We start from the raw sequence: 7,558 nt of genomic DNA, 5'->3' as shown, positions 1-7,558 counted from the left end.
CAAACATCGCTTTTCATTATGATCTTATTCGTGTATACAAATATGCCTACCAAAGTAAACACTTCATCGCTGATGTGCTACTGAAACGACCTGAATTCGCTATGTTGAATTTAAAAAGTAACATAGGCAAGTTTTGATTGCCAAAGTTGGCAGTAAGTAGATAGCTGATCAGTTACTTGTGCGTATGAGTATTACGCCACATTCTTACAGCTTCTTAAATGTGTTGAGGAAATTTGATATGACTGAATTGATAAGGCTTCATTCATTATTTGCGTAAATTGAAAACTTGGCCTTTGAAAGTATTTTTTGGCGACAATGGTGCGAATTGAAATACTGGTTATGACACTGTTTTGGGTTTTGAGCCTAAGTACCTTGACCTTTAAGTGCCATTAATGTCTTCCCCTACGTGTCACTGATAGGCAGTGTTGCCCAAAATAAATATCCATTTAGGGCTAGAATCTCCAGAAAAAAAGGGCTAGAAAAGGGCTATTTTCTAGTTATTCATCAATTGAACATTCTTTTTTCATTTTAGAACGAATTTCCAAAACTTTATCTACTTGTTTACTCGTAAAAAAATAGAATGATTAATTTTACCCTTGTTTGCACGAAAAATGGACCTCACGAATAAGTATTCTTTTTTCTTTTGTTATCTAATTTTAGGGTCGCTAAACATGAAAATAAGTCTCTTTTGCAGTTATTGTCAAAAAAAAACTCCAGAAAAGCGAATTCAACTAATCTTCTTTGGATATCTTTCGAAAGATATATTTAGCTTCATTGCGTTCATATATCTTTTGTGTCAATCGGAATAGTACTGTTTGAGTTTCAGCTGTTTAAATTCGAAAGATAAGTAAATTTTCAAGCTTTGTCGAAAATTGTAAATTTTTTTTCATTCCTTACAGTTGATAAACTTTGCAAAATAAAAAAGTTAGGACGAATGACAATTTCATAACGAAAATGTGACGCATAAGTACGCCAAAATCGGACAGAAAATGTTAAACTTTTTTACAAATTTAATAAAAGCGACCAATTTGACTTTTTGCTACAATCAGTGCTTTCAGTTGAAAATGTGTTTTTCCATACAAACAACAGAAATGTTAAAATTTAATATTTAAAATTAAGTTAAGATTTTTGGCGCCTCAAGGGGCTGTTTAAAATTTAAAAGGAGTAAAAGCAAATTTCTGGCTCAATATACTTAGCCCCAAAAGCACCAAAATGGTAACACTAAGTACTGATTGTTAATATCGTTAGTAGTATAAATGCCGAATTTCATATCAATAGCATCATTACGCTTTCAGTAATTGAGCTGCCATCAAATTCCTCACAAAGAAGAACAAAAAGCCGACGGAAATAGTTGAAGAGAGGAGAATTATATAGAAAAATACAACTTTTATATATGTATATCTATCAGCAATTTTAATACTTCAGGCTCAAAACTTTTGCAGCCTCCCTTTGCACTAAAACCCCCCTCTACTCGGTTTACATAGTTGTTACGTGCTAAAACGTAAGTAATTATTTAAGTTACATCAAACACATAATTACCTCATACTTTGCGGACATGTGAACCTAAATACTATTCAGCCTATTTATGACACTTTTATCTTGAATTTTTACTTTGCCACTGGGTCTACTACTCGAGGTTTTTGTGTAACATTCATAAATTGTACATGTAAAAGTTAAACTTTTGACCAGTGTTTATGAAAAGTGAAACCATGACTCATTTCCATTAAAAAAAAAAGCCTAAAAAAAATTTAAATAGTGATGTAAGAAGAAAGCCTGTTAGGTACTAAATGCATAAAAGTTGCTATACTTAGTATAAATTCGCTGTCATGCTTGTACTTACAGATATTCACATAATCGCAATTTCTTTTCGTTACATACGAATGTGCGAAATTGCTGGATATAGAGCGACTTCGAGTGGCGCTTTTAAATTAATGTACAATGTATGCACTCTATTTCGTTAAATGTATTCGCCGTAAATTGCCAGTCAAGCCGTATGTAGACTATATAATTTATTTGACCTCAGAAATTGTGATGTTATTTGCAAAAGCATTCGCAATAAACGAGAAAGTGACAACAAAGCTTCAAAGTACAAATATTTAACTAAATAAAATACACAAACTTTTTTTTTGCTTCACTGAAGTCTTGAGGTTTTCACAGTTTATGAGATAAACCATTTATTATTAATTACTGTTAATTGGTAAATACTCTAAAATAGAATTCTGTGTGACATCTTTGTGCGAAATTTTCGTAATTTTGTGATTAATTGAAACCGTCGGGCAAACGGATTACTTAGAATTCAATTTACGCATAAATATTTTATTGCAAAATTTGAGTTCATCTCGGTCACATCATTTAATTTCTTTTAATTGAACTACGGTCGAATAAAAGTCAATGTGGTTAGCGATTAGCATATAATTATGAAAATATGAGGGCAGCTTGATGCCTCTTTTCGAATTTAATTTTTCGGCAAAAAATAATTTAGTTTCTCAACCGGGTCTCAGTGTTTTCCCAATTATCTAATTTCTTCCAAATAATAGATTTCTTCAATGTCCTGAATAGACCTTTGTCTTAGGGCTGTTTTCTCCAACTCAACTTTACTTAGTTTAGCCACTTTTCGGACTTAAGTCAAAAGTTAGCCTACGTTTTACACAGCTTATTCTTGACTAAGTCAAGAAAATTGGCTTAACTAAGTTAAGTTGAGTTGGAGAAACCAGCCCTTAGTGATGAGCAGCTCTTCATTTGACCCAAATGTTTTACAGCCCAGCCATTTCTTTCTAGTTTGGACACGGGAAATAGTCGGAGTCGTCTTAATAGCGGGAATATCATGGTTTGGTTAAACAGTTTCCTTTTGCAGAGGCAAACATACCAAAAAATGCAGCTCAATAGGACGATCCGTTCTAAAGTGATGCTCGACCATATCTAAGCAACTTTGTTTTATTTATATAGAGATGTAAATTTTCAGATAGTTGGCAACTCACTTCACAATTATTGCCCCCCCCCCCCCATTCTCAACACTACTCAACGCTTTTGAATGCCGACGCAAAGTGGCACGTTAGAGACGGAGCTCACGTCTCTCTACTCGAACAAGACGAGGTGAGAACAGCAATAAGGCGGTTTAAGAACAACAAGACCCCGGAACCGACGGTACACAGGCTGAGCTGTTCAAAGCCGGTGGCGAAGAGTTGGTGGGGCACATGTACCAGTTTTTAAGCAGAAGTTAATCTGATGAATAAATGTCCGAAGACTGGAATCTCAGTGTACTTTGTCCAATCCACAAGAAAGGAAATCACGCCGTTTGCCCCAACTATCGCGTAATAAGCCTTTTTTAATATTGCGTCCTGTCGAGGATACTGTGTGTGAAAGACTGAAGCCGTTGACGAACGAACTGTTTCGACCTTATCGGTCTCGAGAAGACTTTAGATAAGCAAATCATCGAACACATCTTCTTATTGTCGACTTTAAAGCTGCATTTGATAGCACGAAGAAAAGCTTTTTAATCTGTTCCTTGAAAGCATAATAAGAACTGCCAATCTGAATCACATATATGCACCATATACAGCAGCGGGTCAAAATCATAGCAGTAAAATTCAAAATGATATTGTTTGTAACTCCTGTTTATTTATTTATTTTTAATAATTTTGTTTAAAATATATTAAGTTAGATCTATAACAGAAACCGCAGAAATAAAATTTAAAAAATTGCACAAAGTTCACAAAAATGAATTAAACTTTGAAAAATTTTCATCAAAATTAATAATTTTTTATTCAGATGTTTAGAAAATTTTCGAGTAAGCAGTTTTGTAGCGCATTCAATTTCAGTATAATAAAGTGCAAGTTTCACGTTACTAAAAGTTACCGCCGATTTTTTAGATTTTTTTTTTGTCGCGGGTATTCTTTTTCATACGTTACGTGGAAAAAATTTGGATTCTGGCCTTATAAATGTAGTTCTGTCGTTAAATTGGATGGATTATTGTGGTAGATATGGAGCTAGATTGACCGGCCTTAATCTTTTTATTAAAGACATTCTTCTTCAGAAATAACTACATTTGACAACGTGATTACTTTTCGCAAGTGCGTGGGCTTCCTACAAAAAAATGCCTCAGAGAAATAAGTATACAAGTAGATAGATATACTATATTTGCACTCAAAAAGTAAAATTTTCCAGTAATCTACAGTGAGATACAATACAACAAGCACAGCTCAATTCAAACTCCCTTATAATTACCACTCCACGTATTACCAATTGCACTCTCGATATATTAAACGGGATATGTATGTAAGTAGATGTGGTATGTAGTTTACACATACTTATTTACGTATAGTAAACGCTGTTGTAAATTGATTTAAGCGTGTTATTGTTTGTTCAATCGTGCATACTCTATTACACTTGAAAGTCACAGCTTATTGTTAGTTAAGCGAAGCTAAATCAAGGTGCGCATGGTGGCAAGTTGCTTGCTATGTATGTATGTATGTATGTAGCATTCAAGCGTTGCAAGTTGAAAGCAATTGACTTCTTTTGTCTCAATCTTCTCGCTTTTACTAAACAATTCCTACTTACATACATACTTGTACATACATGCTACATAAATACATATGTACCAATAAACATTTACTTTTCTAAGCGCATATTGAAGTATTAGTCGATGGCTTAACATGTTTGTACAGCTGTACCTGTTGTTTTCCTTGTTGCTGTTGACACAATTCCACTGCAAGTGAAACTCACTCTTTCTAGCACAAAACAAAACAAAACAAAACAAATAAATGCTGAGAAAAGTAGAAGTAGAAGAAAAACGTTGCATCGCTTTCTTATCTAAACAGCAATGCCCCGGCCCCGGCCCACTTTGGCGGACTGTCACATGCATCAGCTAAGTATTCTTAGCTTGTGATTGTTATTATTTACATACTTAATATTTTTCTACTATTCTTTCCTTCCGGCCGTCATAGTTGTAATTGAAACTACTTTGTTGCAACTGTAGCAGTGATTGTTTGTTTACAAGTGTTACTGCAGAAATACAAAAAAAGTCTTACGCCTCACTTCGCCAAGCAGTGCTGCACGCACAGCCGCAGTGCAACAAAGCTGAAATTACGGCGCACACTAATTCGAGCTTACGCAGTTTAATTACTTTTAAAATGTAACAAATATGAGCAGGCTCTTACGTGCTTTTGCAATTATAAATATGTACACACATTCATACATATATTCATATGTACATATGTATTTATTTTCATAAAAATATGCTATTTTTTGGCCATATGGTTTTTACGCTATTTGCGACTTTTCCACAGACAATCGCTTTGTCGATGGCATTTATTGCGTATCAGTATAACTTAGAGAAGAAAAAAAAGCGAGACATATCTCGCTAACTGACCGGGCTAAGGCAAGCTTCATTTAATACTTAGTTACTGTTCTCCTATCATGTTACGTTTAATCCTCTCTTGTCTTGAAATATATACGCCCGAATATGATCAAAGAAGAGCCCAGGAAATAAATGATGGTAATGGGAGAACAACACTTGCCCTTGCCGGGATAAATTCATATACATATATTGAGCATAAACTCTTAACCAACCACCTTAAAGAGAAACTCTGGACTATCACAGAGAGTGGAGTTAATTTCATTACACTCTCCACGACATTATTCGAGATTCAATAAGACCTATTGCGTAAATTTAAAATCTTTGCAGAAGTTATATATGAAGCATTTTTTATGTTTAATGATAGACGGGATTTCCTATACCATATATTAAGAGCATCAACATCGTGTTGCAGATATATCTCATCAGAAGAATCTCTATTGGTTCTGAACACTTTAAGGTCGTCTGCATAAAGTAGAAAATTTGCCAATGAAAAACAGCTGCTTATTTATGTCGTTGATGAAAATGACAAATAACAGTGGTTCTAAAACGCTCCCTTGTGGAACCCTAGGATGAATCAACAAAAGAATCGAAAGACATTCCGTCTATGTTAACTAAAAACACTTACTCTGTTACACCAGTAGAATTTAATCCATTTAAGAAAACAGGAATGAAAAAATCCTAAAGAAGATCATATCAAAAGCTTTAGAGAAATCTGTGTATGCACAGTCGACCAGCAGAGAAAGATGCAATGCAGTATTCTGTGCCAAGACAGCCAAATTCGAGACTGCAGAACGTCTAGAAACAAAACCATGCTGATTTAGGTAAATAAATGACTTAACAGCAAAGTATAATTAGTAGCGCAGACAGTCCGTCAACGTCAGTATAAGAAGAAGGCGTTAGTCCTGCTTTCCCCTTGGCAATATCTTCAGGAGAAAGAGTTAAGGAACCAAAATTCAAATACGAAGTCTGGTGAGGTATCATTATCATCTAATACAAAGTTCGACCCAAAGAAGCCAGCAAATAGATTTGCCACATCTTTTGGTGTTTCAGCAAATTTGTCATCCAAAAAAACCGAAGTGGGAATATTCGAAGACGCACTTTTTTCAGGGACGTGAACCGGTTTTGAACTGGAAAACTGCTTTTTTTTCTATTAATTAACTGAACCATTAACCGAACCGAAACCGAACCACTTTCTATAAAGGTTTTGGTTCGTTTCAACCAATTTTCAAAAGATAATTGTACCTACTTTTTTCTTTTTGTTAAACATTATAATACCTACCATGTTTGTTTACCATGTGACAATATCAAATGTAAAGGCAACCCATCTCATTTGACAGACACTGGACCCTTAACCTTGCGCGTTATTGCATTTGACACTTGACACTTAAACTTGCGTGTTATGTTTTTTGTTTTTCGAACCGTTGAACCGAACCGAAACCTCGGTTCAAAGACCAAAAAAAACCGCTTTGATGAACCAATCCAAAAGTGCAAAAGCGGTTCGAACCACTGAACCGAACCGACCAAATTTTTCATCCGGTTCACGTCCCTGCTTTTTTTTTGATGTAGTTCCGAAAATATTTTGGATTAGCTTTAATGTTCAACTCAGTAGTCCGGATGTAGTTGTTGTAGTGAGTTTTGCCTAAACAATTGTTGATATTTAAAAAAAGTTTATGATCCTTGGTTAACTTAAACTTTTTATAAAATTTACTTCTTAGGGAGCAGGAGTTGAAATTCACTTGGAGGTGAATTGCAGAACATGCTTGATTATAATCACTAACTTATCTATAATTATCACTAACAAATATGGAAATCGGTTTGAAAAAATCGTGTCAATCACCCTAATAGTTATATGTAGTTCAATATTAAGTCCATGGTATTTATATAAAAATTTTCATATTTATTAAAAAAATTTCCCCTATTATGTTAAGTGCACTTGATCTAACGTATGGCTTTTGACAGTGGGTAAATTTCGAATACTTCCTATAGCCAATTGCACTTTAACCTAACGGGTGATTTTTTAAGAGCTTGATACCTTTTTTTTTTAAAAAAAACGCATAAAATTTGCAAAATCTCATCGGTTCTTTATTTGAAACGTTAGATTGGTCCATGACATTTACTTGAAGATAATTTCATTTAAATGTTGACCGCGGCTGCCTCTTAGGTGGTCCATTCGGAAAGTCCAATTTTGGGCAACTTTTTCGA

The sequence above is a fragment of the Rhagoletis pomonella genome, unplaced genomic scaffold (genome assembly GCF_013731165.1).
Source record: "Rhagoletis pomonella isolate Grant_MI unplaced genomic scaffold, Rhpom_1.0 Rhpom_scaffold_00007, whole genome shotgun sequence".
Classification (NCBI taxonomy): Eukaryota; Metazoa; Arthropoda; class Insecta; order Diptera; family Tephritidae; genus Rhagoletis; species Rhagoletis pomonella.
Note: the sequence above shows the minus strand (reverse complement) of the source record.